Below are 16,084 nucleotides of genomic sequence, written 5' to 3'. Positions count from 1 at the left end.
ATATATTAACTAATAAAAGTCCATAGTTCACACTAAGGTTCACTCTTTCTATGTACAGTTCTTTGGGTTTTGACAAATGTGTAATGTTGTGTATCCACTATTACAGTATCACACAGAATCGTTCTTCTGACCTAAAAGTCCCATGTTCCACCTATTCATCTCTCCCCTGATCCCCTGGCAACCACTGATTTTTTACTATCTCTGTAGTTTTGCCTTTTTCAGAATGTCATATAGTTAGAATCATAAGGTATTATAGCCTTTTCAGACTGTCTTCTTTCACTTAGCAATATCAACTTAAAATTCCCTCATGTCTTTTCATGGCTTGGCAGCTCATTTCTTTTTATTGCTGAATAATATTCCATGGTATAGATATGCCACAGTTTGTTTATCCATTCTCCTATGGAAGGGCATCTTGGTTGCTTCCAATTTGGGACAGTTATGAATAAAGCTGCTGTAAACATTGGTACATGGGCTTTGTGTGAACATAATCAGAGCAGTTGATGGATCATATAGTAAGCTTATGTTCTATCTTCACCCAAAACATTTTTACTTAAAATTACTAAAGATTGTAGGTCTTTAATTTCTATTGAGTTAAATTTGCCTTTTGCATATGGGCTTTACTTCCTTTTTGCCCTTCTTGAGGACTGGGCTATACACAGACAAAGATCTAGAAAAATTTGCGGACTCCCTTGGGATCTATGTGTGAGTGGGCTGCTTCGAAAACCTTGATGTAGACCTAGAATGACTGCTACATGCATTTTTTATTTTTTTATTCAATTTTATTGAGATATATTCACATACCATACATACCATGCAGTCATACAAAGCATACAATCAATTGTTCACAGTACCATTATATAGTTGTGCATTCATCACCAAAACCAACCTTTGAATATTTTCATTACCACACACACAAAAATAACAAGAATAAAAATTAAAGTGAAAAAGAACAATTAAAGCAAAAAAGAACACTGGGTCCCCCCCCCCCTTTATTTTTGCCCCCATTTTTCTACTCATCCATCCATACACTGGACAAAGGGGAGCACACAGAGTCATTTTTGCAAAAATATTAGAAGATGACAGCAGTTTCCCAATAGGTCTTTTTAGTCTTTTCATAATAAAGTTATTCTCTTTTAAGCACCCTTTCAGTCTTCTTGTCAATTTTCTCCTCCTCAGTTGTTTCCTAGTCTAAGTCTGCCAGACTATCACTCATCAATATCTCCAGGGGGGCTTTGAGTAGCTCCCCAGCATGATTTTCATCAGTTTCAGGACATCCTGTAAGCTTCCAAGGGTGGCTATGTCACTGGGTAAATGACCCCAAACATTCGGAGGCTGATGAGCAACACAGCGAGGGAGTTAGTCCTGTGAAAGGGGACTGACAGTCGTGTTCAGTGGAGAAGGGTGTTTGCATGGAGCTAAACTAACAGATACTTAAGAAACATTGTCCTGTAATGGTGACTTTTGCTTTCTTGGGCAATCTCATCATGGGGTAGGGTGGAGGGTCAAATAATGAATACTTGAGTTTTCACAAAATCCTTGCAAGGAATTATAAGTATTTATTTTAATACCTGTCTCTGTTGGACTGCAAGCTCCTTATAGGCTGGGAATGGGTCATCTGAATCTTTTCTAAGCCAATGTTCAGCATAGACCTGGCACAGATTAAGCCCCGGTAAATACTTAATGAATAAACAAATGAATGAATGAATGAATGAAGAAATGAACAAGAAACTAGAAGACTTGGTCTCTAACTTAGTCCCGCATAGCGAAGCCCTGGGAAGAACGCTCTCGATGGTTTCTCCTCTGGAGGTGGCTTTGGGTAGAGTTTTGGTCACAGTGACAGTACCCTCAGGGGATGGGAAGCCAGCCCCAAAGATCTTATGAGAAGTGGACTCTTCTTTTAACATATGCAGTCTCCTGGCCCCCTAATCAATGAGATGGGGCTGAGGGAATTTCAGACGTGATACGTTTGGGAAGGCCCAGTTTGGGGTGAAGCCACCTGCATGAATCCCTGGAAGGTTTCCTGTCGCCAAGAATCAACTGTCCCCACACTGCTCAGTTTCTGCCTCAGTGAGGGCAGTTAAGAGTTTCCTTTCTCTCCTTGGGAACTCACAACTATCTGCAAAGTGAGAATATTGATTCTTTTTTTTTTTTTAAATTCAGTTTTATTGAAATATATTCACATACCATACAGTCATCCATGGTGTATGATCAACTGTTCACAGTACGATCATATAGTTATGCATTCATCACCACAATCTATTTCTGAACATTTTCCTTACATCAGAAAGAATCAGAATAAGAATAAAAAATAAAAGTAAAAAAAGAACACCCAAACCATCCCCCCCCATCCCACCCTATTTGTCATTTAGTTTTTGTCCCCACTTTTCTACCCATCCATACACACAATAGAAAAAGGGAGTGCGATCCACAAGGCCTTCACAATCACACTGTCACCCCTTGTAATCTACATTATTATACAATCATCTTCAGGAGTCCAGACTACTGGGTTGGAGTTTGGTAGTTTCAGGTATTTACTTCCAGCTATTCTAATACATTAAAACCTAAGTGGTATCTATATAGTGCATAAGAATGTCCACCAGAGTGACCTCTCGACTCCGCTTGAAATCTCTCAGCCACTGAAAGTATTTCATCTCATTTTGCATCCCCCTTTTGGTCAAGAAGATATTCTCAGTCCCACGATACTGGGTCCACATTCATCCCCGGGAGTCATATCCTGCATTGCCAGGGAGATTTACACCCCTGGGAGTCGGGTCCCACGTAGAGGGGAGGGCAGTGAGCACCTGCCGAGGTGGCTCAGTTAGAGAGAGAGAGAGCCACATCTGAGCAACAAAGAGGCACTCAGTGGGGAGACTCTTAGGCACAATTATACGCAAGTTTAGCCTCTCCTTTGCAGTAACGAGCTTCATAAGGGCAAGTCCCACGATCGAGGGCTCAGCACATCAAACCACCAGTCCCAATGTTTGTGACAACATCAACAGCAGTCCAGTTGAGGAAGTCCAACACTTCTGCGCCTTCCCCCAGCTCCTCAGGGCAGGGTGGGGGGGGAGGCTGTAAATATATTTTTTAGGGAATACTGATTCTTTACACTGCCTTCCCCTCCCTTCTCCTTCAGACCCTCCAAAACGAGATAGCTGGATTCACCATCGTCACAGAAACACCCAAGAGTCTGAACTCTCTACAGAGAGCACATTCTTTCCGTGCTTAAGCTACTCTGCCTAAAGAAAGGGGGCTGTGGACCTATTTAAATTATTAACTAGCTTTAAAGCATTTAAAACCAAGTGCAGGTGAAAACTGGGGAAATCCAAGTAAGGTCTGGAGTCTTGTTAATTCTATTGGGTCAATGTCCATTCCCTGGTTCTGTTGATGCACACAAGTGAGCTGAACTGGAACCACTGGGCAAGCTGGGGAAGGATGCACCATACCACTGGATACTGTTTTTGCAACTTTGGGCCAGTCTATCATTATTTCAAAATTAAAAATTAAAAAATTTTTGAAAGTAATTCACAGTCAAGAGAAGCCTAAGGAGATAGGGCTACTAAATACAGCAATCGGATCCTGAAAGAGAAGAAGGACATTGGGTTAAAAACTAAGGAGATCTGTGTAAAGTATAGGTTTTAGTTAATAATAATGCCTCACATTGGTTCATTAGTTGTAACAAAAGTGCCATAGCAAGATAAGATGTTAATAGTAAGGGAAAGTGGGTGTGGGGTGCTCATCTGGTCTCTTTCTAGAAATCTAAAACTATTCTAAAATAAAAGGTTTATTAAAAGACCAAGAAGATAAAGAAACACTAATTAATAATGATAAAGGAATGATAATGATAAGAATAACAGCCCACCCCAAAAAGACCGAAAAACGAGTAATTCATATTTTCGTATGGGTAGACATTTCAAACTGTACAGAAGCACATTAAACTCATAAAAAATAAACCCTGCTCCCCAACTCGACTCACCCTTTGTCCTTCTTCCTAGAGGCAATTCATGGAAATTTTCTAGCATGCTCCTATATATACCGTTCTGCAACTTGCTTTTCAAATTTGTCGTTTAATGTGTTTCGCATCTTTATATGTCAGTGCATGCCAATCTCCTTCATCTTTTTTAGTAGCTGTATGATACTGTGCATAATATGTATTTTTTTATTTAATCAATTTCCCTTAATGGTGGGCATTTTCACTGATCCAGTTTTCTTAATGCTGTAATGATCAGGCCTAATGCTGTGAGTAATTCTGAAAACTAAATTCCTAGGTATCAATAGCAATTGCCCATTTGCTCACCCAAAAAGTTGCACCCCTTTTTACACATGCAATTATAGTGCCTAGTCTTCTGGAAAAAAAAAAAAAAAAAAAAAACAGAAATCACATTATCAGTGATAACGGTGCCTGTCTGACCAGGGAAGGGGGAGCTTCACTTGACAAAGAGCTATCTCGCCCATCTTTCACCCAACAGCCTTGGGGAGACAGCTGAACAGTGACTGGCATTGCTGTTATGATTGGTTGGTGATGCTGTCAAGCGGGCAGAGACCAGGGATACTGCCTAACATCCTCCAATCCAGGGGCATCCATTACATCCACAAAGTTGTGCAACCACAACCACTACCCGTGACCAAAATATTTCATCACCCCAAACAAAAAATCCGTATACATTAAGCAATAACTCCTCATTCCTTCTTCCTCACAGCCCCTGGTAACCTCTAGTCCACTTTCTGTCTTGATGAATTCGCCTAATCTAGATATTTCATGTAAGTGGACTCATACAATATTTATCCTTTCGTGCCTGGCTTCTTTCACTCTGTACGGTGCTTTCGAGACTCATCCACTTCGTAGCGTGCATCAGAACTTCAGTCCTTTTTACAACTGAATAATACTGCATTGCCACATTTGGTTTTAGCCATGCATCTGTGGGTGCACATTTGGGTGGTTTCCACCTCTTGGCTCTTGTGAGTAGTGCTGCTAGGAACGTTGGCGTACAAGGATCTGTCAGAGCCCTGCTTTCCATTCTTTTGGGTATAGACCTAGAGGTAGAATTGCTGGGTCATATGGTAATTCTATGTTTAATGTTTTGAGGAACCACCAAACTGTTTTCCTCAACAGCTGCACAGCTTTACATTCCCATGACAATTTCACATTTCTCCAAGTCCTCGTCAACACTTGTTATTTTCCATTTTCCATTTTCTGTTTTTTCCATTTTCCATTTTCTGTTTTTTCCATTTTCTTGTTATTTTACATTTTCCATTTTATTTTCCATTTTCCATTTTCTTGTTATTTTCCATTTTCTTTTTGTGTGTTTTAGTGTTTTTGGTTTTTGTTTTGGTAAAAGCCATCCTAGTTGCGCATTCATTGCCACGATCAACTTTAGAACATTTTCATTCTCAAAAAAAAAAAGAAAGAAGCCATCCTAGTAGGTGTGAAGTGGCATCTCATTGTGGTTTTGTTTTGAATTCCCCTAAGAGTTAATGATGTTGAGCATCTTTTATCTTTTCACGAGATTATTAGCTATTTGTATGTCTTCTTTGGATTTGTCTTTTTGTGGTTGAGTTGTAGGAGTTCTTTATATATGCTGATATTAAACCCTTATCAGATATATGATATTCAAATATTTTCTCCTATTCTGTGTGCTGCCTTTTCACTTTCTCGATAATGTCCTTTGATGGAAAAAAGTTTTAAAATTCTTGACAAAGTCTGATTTATCCATTTTTTGTTGTTGTTGACACTATTACGGTTGTTTTTTTATAATATTCTTCCACTTACCATTTTATACCACCTCAATTCAACCCAATCCTCTCTCCAGTATTCTCCAGTCGGAAACAATCTGCTTCCAGACTGGTACACAGGGCTGGCTAACTCCCCCTTCCTCCATCTGTCAGTCCACATTTGGAATCCCCTTGCCCTTCCTCTCCACCTGTCAATCAATGCCCCTAATCCGCTTTGTGACCTGACGCCTGACGTCACACCTGCCTCTGCCAGGAAGGCTTCTCACATGGGTCCCTCACCCCCACCCCGGCTCACCACTTCCTTGTTCTCTTCATCTCTGTTAACTTGTCATCTCTGACAACACTGAAGCTTTGTCAGGCCTTGACATCTTACAGGTGTTTTCACAGATAAAACAGCACGCATTTGGGAAACTGACAAACCTTCAAGCTCTGAGGCCTTGGGCATGATCATCAACTTCTCTGAGCCTCGTCTGCAAAATGAAAGTAGACTCCCCATCTCTTAGGTTGGCCATGGGGCTGAAATAAGACGTCCTGTGTGGGATACTTGAGTGAAGCACACAGTAAGTGTTCAATGCATACCAGTATTTTATTACTATTATCATTATTACTATTTTCTCAAAAGGATCCTGCCAGGTAGACATTTTGATCTCTCTTTTACGAATGAGGAACCGAGGTGTGGAAGGATCGGGTCAGAGTAGCAGAGCTGGAATTCAAACCCAAATTTCCAGCCTTTCTGCCATACGTCATGCCATCTCTGAAGGATTGCTTTTCTGATATTTCACTTGACACTCGATGACATTCACCCCATGTGAATTTTGAATCATACTTCAGGTTTGAATCAGATTTCAGGTTTCGCCCGAGGGTGATGACAGTACGGTGGACTTCCCGGCCTTTACAATCTTGGAACACACACTCATGTAGATTTTCACACTTGAACTTTGCATCAACCCCATCTCACGGAGAGGAAACCTCAGGCTCGGAGAGGTACAGTCACTTGCTCATGGTCTCAGCAAAAAAATTGCACAAGCCACATGAGAACTTGAGTCCTAGCCCAACATTTGACCTGCCCAAACACATGCACCTTCTCTTTTCCCCTCTGTCCTGCCACCAAAAAGTTCTGCATTCAGCAGTCACTCAATCGGTGCTCATTTGCAGCTGCAACCTCCAGAAAAAGTGATAATAAATGTGTCTGATGGTCAACTACAGAGACACTGAGGGTGACCCTGAGAAGGGTGGGGTGGGGACAAGCCACTCCCGTGGGCTGATTCAGCCCTTGCAATTCTCCTGCTCCCAACCCAGGTTCTGCCCAGGCACCTTCGTGCATCATCTGGGGGCTAATTCTAAGTCTCCAAAACATTTGGGAGACAGTGTTTCAAAACAATTGTTTTGTTTTGCTTTATTTTTCATGAAACTTCCTCCCAAGATGGAGAAACCATAGGGGCGAGTTCTGCTTTCCAGATAAATGCACTGATCTGCTTCTCCAAATGTGAACTGTGTGGGGCACAAAGATTCACTCCCACTCCAGCAAAGCCCAGTTCCTCCCATCTAAGAACCAGCCTCATCTATCCTCCAACATTCTTCAATCGACAAACACGTTGCAGCAGAGGCAGCAAACCAGCATTCAGTGGGCAAATGTGTCCCCCCCGGATGGGGTTGGCAGGCAAAATGAATTATTTTTAATGTGAAAAGGAATGTCCTCATAAAGGGTATGCTCTCTATAGTTGGCCGCAATCCCCACCACTCCCTATTTTCTCACACATGCCAGCTTCACTCATTTCTATTCCCAACTGGGATTGGTGTTCACTGGCATCGAGTGAATAGAGGGCAGGGATGCTGCTAAACATCCTAAAGTGCTCAGGACACCCCCTACAACAGAGAATTATCCAGCCCCAAATGTCAGTAGGGCTGAGGTTGAGAAACATTGACTTAGATCAATGATTCTCAAGGCTGGCTCCATCTTAAAATCACCTGGGGAGTTTTTTTTGTTTGTTTTGTTTTTTAATTCAGTTTTATTGAGATATATTCACATACCATACAATCATCCATGGTGTACAATCAACTGTTCACAGTACCATACCATAGTTGTGGTATTCATCACCCCAATCTATTTTTGAACATTTTCCTTATACCAGGAAGAATCAGAATCAGAATAAAAAATAAAAGTAAAAAAGAACACCCAAATCACCTCTGTCAATCCCACCCTATTTTTCATTTAGGTTTTGTCCCCATTTTTCTACTCATCCATCCATACACTGGATAAAGGGAGTGCGATCCATGAGGTCTTCACAATCACACTGTCACCCCTTGTAAGCTATATTGTTATACAATCGTCTTCAAGAGTCAAGGCTACTGGGTTGGGGTTTGGTAGTTTCAGGTATTTACTTCTAGCTTATTCCAATACATTAAAACCTAAGAGGTGTTATCTATATACTGCATAAGAATGTCCACCAGAGTGACCTCTCGACTCCATTTGAAATCTCTCAGCCCCTGAAGCTTTATTTCGTTTCATTTCTCTTCCCCTTTTTGGTCAAGAAGATATTCTCAATCCTGTGATGTGGGGTCCAGATTCATCCCTGGGAGTCATAGCCTGCGTTGCCAGGGAGATTTACACCCCTGGGAGTCAGGTCCCACGTAGGGAGGAGGGCAGCGAGATCACCTGCCAAGGTGGCTTAGCTAGAGAGACAGGCTACATCTGAACAACAAAGAGGCACTCGGGGAGACTCTTAGGCACAATTATAAGCAGGTTTAGCCTCTCCTTTGCAGTAACAAGCTTCATAGGGGCAAGCCCCAAGACAGAGGGCTCAGTATGTCAAGCCGTCAGTCCCTTGGGGAGTTTTTAAAAGGGCATGCCCAGGCCTCACCTTCATCAGTTCCATCAAACTCTCTGCGGGTGGAACCCAGGCATCTCCATGATTCCCACATCCCCCCAAGATTCAGTCCCACTGGTTTAAAGAGTTGGAAGCAGTGTTTACCCACACGTTACCTGCAGGCCTGGTGGAAGTGCAGATTCTAGCTCAGTGGGTCTGGCCCGGGGCCTGAGATTCTGCCTGTCTCACCAGCTCCCAGGAGATGCAGCAGCTGCTGGTTCCAGGACCACACTCGCAGAATCCCTTGGTTAGGGAGAGGATTGGAGCAGGCGTGCATTGGAGATCACTGCTCAGAGTGGGGCTGTGGGAGGTTAACTGGATCTCTTTTGAGAGATGCAAGGACAGGTTGGAATTACTTTCCCTTGGGGTTGCTCGACTGTGCTTCCTTGTAGCACATCAGTGAGGGTGGGCCACATGGAACTCCCGTTTTTATTTGGGGGGCATGTAAACCGAGTCATTGCAAACTTCCCCACCCAGGTGTGGGCAGGGACCTCATCAAAGGCTGGGACAGGTGGCTGCCTCCCTCAGAGGACCTCATGACACAGTTCACTCACCTGGGACTAGAGTCACCAGGTAAAAGGCAAGATGCCTGGTTAAATTTGAATATCAGAAAAACAACCAATGATTTTTAGTATAAGGGTGTCCCCTGCCAAAGTGCATCCTGTATTTTTATTTGCTAAATCTAGCTGCCTTACCTTGGTAGTTTTGAAAAAATGCATATGCCTGGGCTCCACCCCAGACCCATTAAATCACAATTTCTGATGTGCATTTTTGTTTTTTCAAAGCTCTCCAAAAGATTCCCAGCTGGAGCAAGGTTAGAGCCACTGGCCCAAATGGAGCAATTTTAAGGGAAAGCAAGCTCTTGTTAAAAATTTTTTCCTCTGAGTTTCCACCATAAGAACCTTCCCTGTAGAAGCAACAAACCTACTTCTCAGGAGCCTTGGGTCACCCCTTAGCCGAGGGCACTGGCTTCCCAGATGTCTGGGTGGAGAAAGGTATTAGACGGAAGGATTTTGGGTCTGTATTGGATGTGGCTGCCATCTGTGTGTGTTTGCAGGATGAGGTTGTAGGAGCAGAGTCCTGTGTGGGAGGCTGAGGGTCTCAGCAGAGACTCACCCTGCAGAAATCACCCACACAAGCTTCCTAGAGGTGAGTGACAACAGGTGCATTAGTCAGCATAAGTAACACCAGCTTCTGTGACAAACAAGCCCGGAGCTGTCAATGGTTTAGCAAAAGAGAAGGTGATTTCTCACTCACGTAAGGTTGCATGAGGTGGGCTCCAAGCACTGATTCGGGGGCCCAGGACCCTCCCCCTTGTAGCTCCACCACCCGAGGGTCCCAGAGCCCTTCACTCCTAGCTGTGGCGAGGCCGCCTGACAAGCACTTTGGCCTTTGGTTCAGGGAATGTTATGGGTTGAAATATGTTCCCCCAAAAGACACGTTCAAGCCCTAACCCCTGTCCTGTGTTTGGAAATAGGGGTGTTACAGAGGGAGTTAGGCAGCTTAGAATGGGGTAGGGTAGGCTCGCAAGCCAAAATGACTGGAGTCTTTATAAGAAGGGTGAGAAGACCCATAGAAAGTGGGGAGACCACACAGACTGCCAGCAAGCCCCCTCCGGGAGCCAGGAGAGAGGCAGGGAACAGAGTCTTCCCTAGAACTTTGGAGAGCGCGTGGCCCTGCCAACACCTTGATTTTGGCCTTCCCGCCGCCAGAACCATGAGAAGATAACTTCCTGTTATTTTAAGCCATGCAGTTTGTGGTCCTCTGCTAGGACAGCCCTGGGAAACTACAACTGGGAGGCCACCCGCCTGTGGCAAGCCTCAGGGAGGAAGCCAGAGGAACAGGGAACCTCGTCTCCGTGCTCCTCCCGCCAGGGTCCCCCACTCCTCAGCCAATGAAGCAGAGGGTCTGGGGGCCGGCCAGGCGGTGGGTTTCCCCAGGTCAGCCTCCCTGCAGAGAACGGTGGAGAAGAGTGGGGCAGGCAGGCAGCGAGTCCATCCGGGGGGCAGTGGAAGCCGCCTGGCACACCCCGCTTCCTCCAGGTCTCCACTTTGTGGTCTTCACAGCAGTCACGTCAGCATTTCACCTTAAGACGTTCTGAGCAGGCCCCACTTCCGGAGAGCATGCTCGAGAGTGCCCGGGCCCCAGGCCCAGCTCCACCCAGCCTTGTCCCAAGATACACCCAAGGCCTCTGGGCTCTCCGGGTGAGTTCTGCCCTCAACAGTGAAGGCACACATTCTTCCCCATTGAGGGTTGGATCGTCACCCCCAAAAAGACATGTTCGAGTCTTACTCTCTGCCCCGTGAAGGTGACTTTCTTGGAAAATAGGGTCTTTGAAAATGTGATTGGTTAAGAGGAGGCCACCCTGGGCTGGAGTAGGCCCTGATCCAGTATGACTGGGGTCCTTATAAAAAGAGGAGAATTGGACACAGACAGACAGACAGACAGAGGGAAGAAGGCCTCATGGCGACTGAGGCCGAGACTGAAGTCCAAGGATGGCCGGCAGCCCATCCGAAGCCAGGAAGAAGCAAGGGGGGAGTGTCCCCTACAGACCCTGAACTTCCAACCTCCAGTTCTGTTGAGGCAACACCCTTCTGCTGTTCTCAGCCAGCCGGTTTGGGGTGCTTTGTCCTTGCAGTCCTGGAAAACCAAGACAATCCTTCTCAGGCCATGGACCCAAATGTCAGCTTTGAAGTTATGCTCTATCTGGCCGGTGCCCTGAAATCCCAGCCAAGAGAAGCAGCAGCCAGCTGGAGCCAAGCCCCAGCTTTTGGTTTCAGGTTGAGTGCAGCAACCAAACTTGAAACCAAGGACTCTAGAAAATGTCTCCCTCGTTCTGCAACCTCCGGAAATCCCCTAAACTCCCAGCTGGGAAGAAGGCTCGGGAGACTGAGAGTGGGCAGCTCTGAGGAGCCCCTCGTTGGGAAGGTGATTTCTTCAGCTGGTGTGTCCCCTGCAAAAGGCTGCCCAACCCTCCTGGCTTCCTGGCCTCTTCCTTCAGGACACGGAATCAGGAAAAGGGGCTCCTGTGCGGCGAGGTGGAGGTCTGCTTCCTCCTGGAAGCGTGCCTGGCTTTCCCCACTATCACGAATGGAGAGAAATTGAGAAACGACACAGAGGCATGGTTGCCCAGAACTGGGGGGGTGGGAGCAAGGGAGCCCCCTTTTTCTTGAAGACTGGGCTGGCAATGGGTGTGGAATCATGTTTATGAACATGAGCTGCTCGGCCTCCTGCCCAGGAGGAGAATATTTAAAACCAGAGAGGAAAAGGATGTTGCACTGTTGGAAGGCAGGTCAGCGATTCTCCTTGAGCAGAAAGTGCCCAGGAGGGGCCTGGTGAGAGCTCAGGGGGCTGGAAACACCCTGTGCTTGGCCAGCCTGTTCCACGGATCTGCTCAGCTAGAGAAAAGGCACCAAGTGGTCCGTTTGTGATTCTGCACTTTTCTGCATGCACGCTCTACTCCCACGGGAAGTTGTTTGGTTTTGACTGAGTAAGGCTTTGGAATACCTTCTGGCATTTCTTCACAACGTTAAGCATAGGATTACCATGTGACCCAGCAATTCCGCTCCTAGGTATATACCCAAAAGAAATGAAAACATATGCCCACACACAAACATGTACACAAATGTTCACAGCAGCATTATTCACAATAGCCACAAGGTAGAAACCAGCCAGACAGCCACCAACTGTTGAATGGATGAGCAAAATGTGGTCTACCCATAGAGCAAAATATTATTCAGCCATAAAAAGGGATGGTGCTCTGATACCTGGTACAACATGGATGGACCTTGAAACCGTGAAGCTGAGTGGAAGAAGCTAGACACAAAAGGACAAATATTGTATGATTCCATTTGTATGAAATCCATAGAGACAGAAAGTAGGTAAGTGGTTGCCCGGGACTGAGGCTGTGGGTGGGTGGGGGTACTGGCAGGAGTGGGGGGTGGCTAAGGGGTGCAGGGCATCTTCCTGGGCCAGTGAAAATGTTCTAAAATTGATCGCGGTGATGGTTGCACAACTCTGTGAATACACTAAAAGCCACTGAGTTGTACACATTAGTGGATGAATTGTATGATATAGGAATTGTGTTTAAATAAAGCTGTTTAAAATCAATTCAGCAGGCAGCAGCGTTAGAATGGACACCAGGCCAATCAGCAGGGATGCCAGCTGGACACACGGCACCCCCAGCCCCCACGCAAACACGTCTGGACTGTTGGCTGCTCAGGCCCAGGAAGACTCTGGCTGGGACAGAGAATCTCGGAGGCTGGAAATGGAGGCAAAGCAGACCCAATTCTTGGGTCTCTCGGGAGCCGACCCTGGGACAAGGATGTGGGTGGAAGTAGTTTATTCAGGATGGGGTCCCAAGAAGTCCCAGGAGCAAGTGGGGAAGGGAGGTGGGACAGGAAAGGAAGCCAAAGCAGGTGATGGGCATCTGAGGCTCAATCCCTCTCAGGGCGACGAGGCTGGGGTGTTTATGACCTGACGCGGGACTTGGTTGCTGAGGGCTGCCCCTGGGGCGATCATTCCCCTCCCTGGTACTGGAAGCCCACCCCTTGCCTGGGCTGAAAGTTCCAGGGAAGGGTCGCAGGGACGTGCATGGGACACTGGGCATGGGCGAGACGTGTGTGCGAAGGCTGTGGGCAGGGCACCCCCCAGCACCTGCTCCACCAGACACTGTGAAACTGTGGATAAGACCTGCCCCTGCAGCCCTCAGTTTCCCCATCTGGAAAGAACACAGAGAGGGCAGTTAGGGTGGTGATCTCAACTGGGGCAATTTTGCCCCCCAGGGGACATTTGGCAAGGAGACATTTTTGGTCTGGAGGTAGGTGTTCTGGTTTGCTAGAGCTGCCATTACGCAAAATACCAGAAATGGACTGGGTTTTATGAAGGGGGGTTATTAGGCTACAAATTTACAGTTCTACAGCCATAAAAGTGTCCAACTAAGGCATCAACAAGAAGATACCTTCACTGAAGAATGGTCGACGGTGTCCGGAAAACCTCTGTTAGCTGGGAAGTCACATGACAGGCATCTGCTCCGGGGTTCTGGTTTCAAAATGGCTTTTTCCAAAATGTCTCTGGCCTTGTCTCGCTTAGCTGCTCCAGAGTAAACTCCAGGCTAGCTTCTCCAAAACAGTCACCTCCCAAGCGTCTCTCCAAAAGTCTCTCTCAGCTGCAGCACTGAGCTCCTTCTGTCTGTGAGCTCTTATAGGACTCCAGTGATTTAGTTAAGACCCACACTGAATGGGCAGGGTAACACCTCCATGGAAAGAATCTAATCAAATGTATTACCAACAGGTGATTGTGTCACATCTCCATGGAAACACTCAATCAAAATGTTCCACCCAACAAGATTGGAGTAAAAGATCATGGCTTTGTGGGGACATAAAACATCCAAACCGGCACAGTGGGGTGCTGCTGGTATCTGGTAGAGAGAGGCCAGGGATGCTGCCAAACATCCCACAATGCCCAGGACAACCCCACCACAAAGAATGAGCCAGTCCCAAATATCAAGAGTGCTGAGGCTGAGAAACACTGGGCAAGAATGAGCTCCAGTTTTAACACAGCAAGCCCTGAGTGTACCCCGGGGAAGGCTGATTGTTCTAGTTTGCTAATGCTGCCGGAATGCAAAACACCAGAAATGGATTGGCTTTTATAAAAGGGGGTTTATTTGGTTACACAGTTACAGTCTTAAGGCCATAAAGTGTCCAAGCTAAGGCATCAGCAATTGGGTGCCTTCACTGGCGGATGGCCAATGGTGTCCGGAAAACCTCTGTCAGTTGGGAAGGCACGTGGCTGGCATCTGCTCCAAAGTTCTGGTTTCAAAATGGCTTTCTCCCAGGACGTTCCTCTCTAGGCTGCAGTTCCTCAAAAATGTCACTCTCAGTTGCACTTGGGATATTTGTCCTCTCTCAGCTTCTCCGGAGCAAGAGTCTGCTTTCAACAGCCATCTTCAAACTGTCTCTCATCTGCAGCTCCTGTGCTTTCTTCAAAGTGTCTCTCTTGGCTGTAGCTCCTCTTCAAAATGTCACTCTCAGCTGCACTGAGTTCCCTCTGTCCCTCAGCTCATTTATATGGCTCCACTGATCAAGGCCCACCCTGAATGGGTGGGGCCACGCCTCCATGGAAATATCTCATCAGTTATCACCTACAGCTGGGTGGGGCACATTTCCATGCAAACAACCTAATCCAAATGTTCCAACTTATTCTCCACTAATATGTCTGTCCCACAAGATTGCATCAAAGAATATGGCTTTTTCTGGGGGACATAATACATTCAAACCAGCACACTGATGTCAACCTCACGCTGGTCAGCAATGACCATCCTCTGTGCCTGCCAAGGGCCCCGGGCTGCCCCTCAGGGGCGGACAAGCTTGGGTCCTGGTTCCAGCACTCCTGTAAGCATTTCCCCACCCCCACATCCTGGGGCTCCTCCAATAGGATATGGGGACAGAAGCCAGGGCCATTCCCAGGATCTGGGGACAACAGCTCTACGGGCCCCCACCCCTGAACCTGCACCCCCGGGGTTTGAGGCAGTGTGATTCAGAGGAGAGGGAGCAGACTTTCTGGTCACACATATCGGCAAGTCCCTGCTCTGTCACTTTCCAGTTGGGACCTGACCAAACTGCTTAACCTCTCTGGGCCTCAGTTTCCTCCTCTGTATAGTGGAGACGTCACCTAGCTCTTGAGGATGTTACAAGGATAGGGATAATGCATGTGGGTTCCTGGCATGGGCCGGGGCTGAGTGAGAAGCAGCACGGCCACAGGGCAGCACCTGTGTTTCAGAGCATCCACCCTTGTGACTTTCAGGATGGGATTCACAGAAACCACCATTTTTATGGTTCCAGCATCTTAGCACCAATAGCCCCTTTCCTTGCTTGGCAGTCCCAAGAGCCTCTGACTGCACCCAGTGCCTGCTTCTCTGGAGACCAGTTGACTGCCTCTCTCTTTAAAGGTGCTTCCCCAAATGTAGGTAGCAGGGCCATCATCTGAGGTCAAACCATCCCAAACATAACCCCCACAGGAATGAATGTCACCATTTTTGCACAATGCAATGCATGAGATAAATCATGGGTAAGGCTGGTGTTGAAAGACTGATGGAGAAGTATATTTCTCACATTAAGAGTCCAAATACAAACCATCCATAACAGGTAAGGTGGCTTCAAGGTGCAGGGACAAGGGTTCCCTCTCTTTTGTGCCTCCCCCTTCATCCTTTGTGACTCCACCTCATGATCCAAGATGGCTGCTCCAGCTCCTGTCATCACGACTGCATTCCCACCAGACAGAAAGTCATAACCCCAATTTTCTTTCCCCAGTTGGTCACATGACCACACTAAATTGCAGAGGGAGGCCAAGAATGCTAATCTTTAGCTAAGCAGACCACGAAACAGCTAAAACTCCTCTTTTCATGTAAGAAGATATTAGAGTCAGCCTTTGCCACATATAACAGAAGAAGAAAATTTGATTGTATTTGTATGTCCAGATAAACACTG

Source organism: Choloepus didactylus, chromosome 21 (assembly GCF_015220235.1).
Source record: "Choloepus didactylus isolate mChoDid1 chromosome 21, mChoDid1.pri, whole genome shotgun sequence".
NCBI classification, from domain to species: Eukaryota; Metazoa; Chordata; class Mammalia; order Pilosa; family Megalonychidae; genus Choloepus; species Choloepus didactylus.
The sequence above is the reverse complement of the archived record's forward strand: the minus strand, read 5'-3'. Positions refer to the sequence as shown.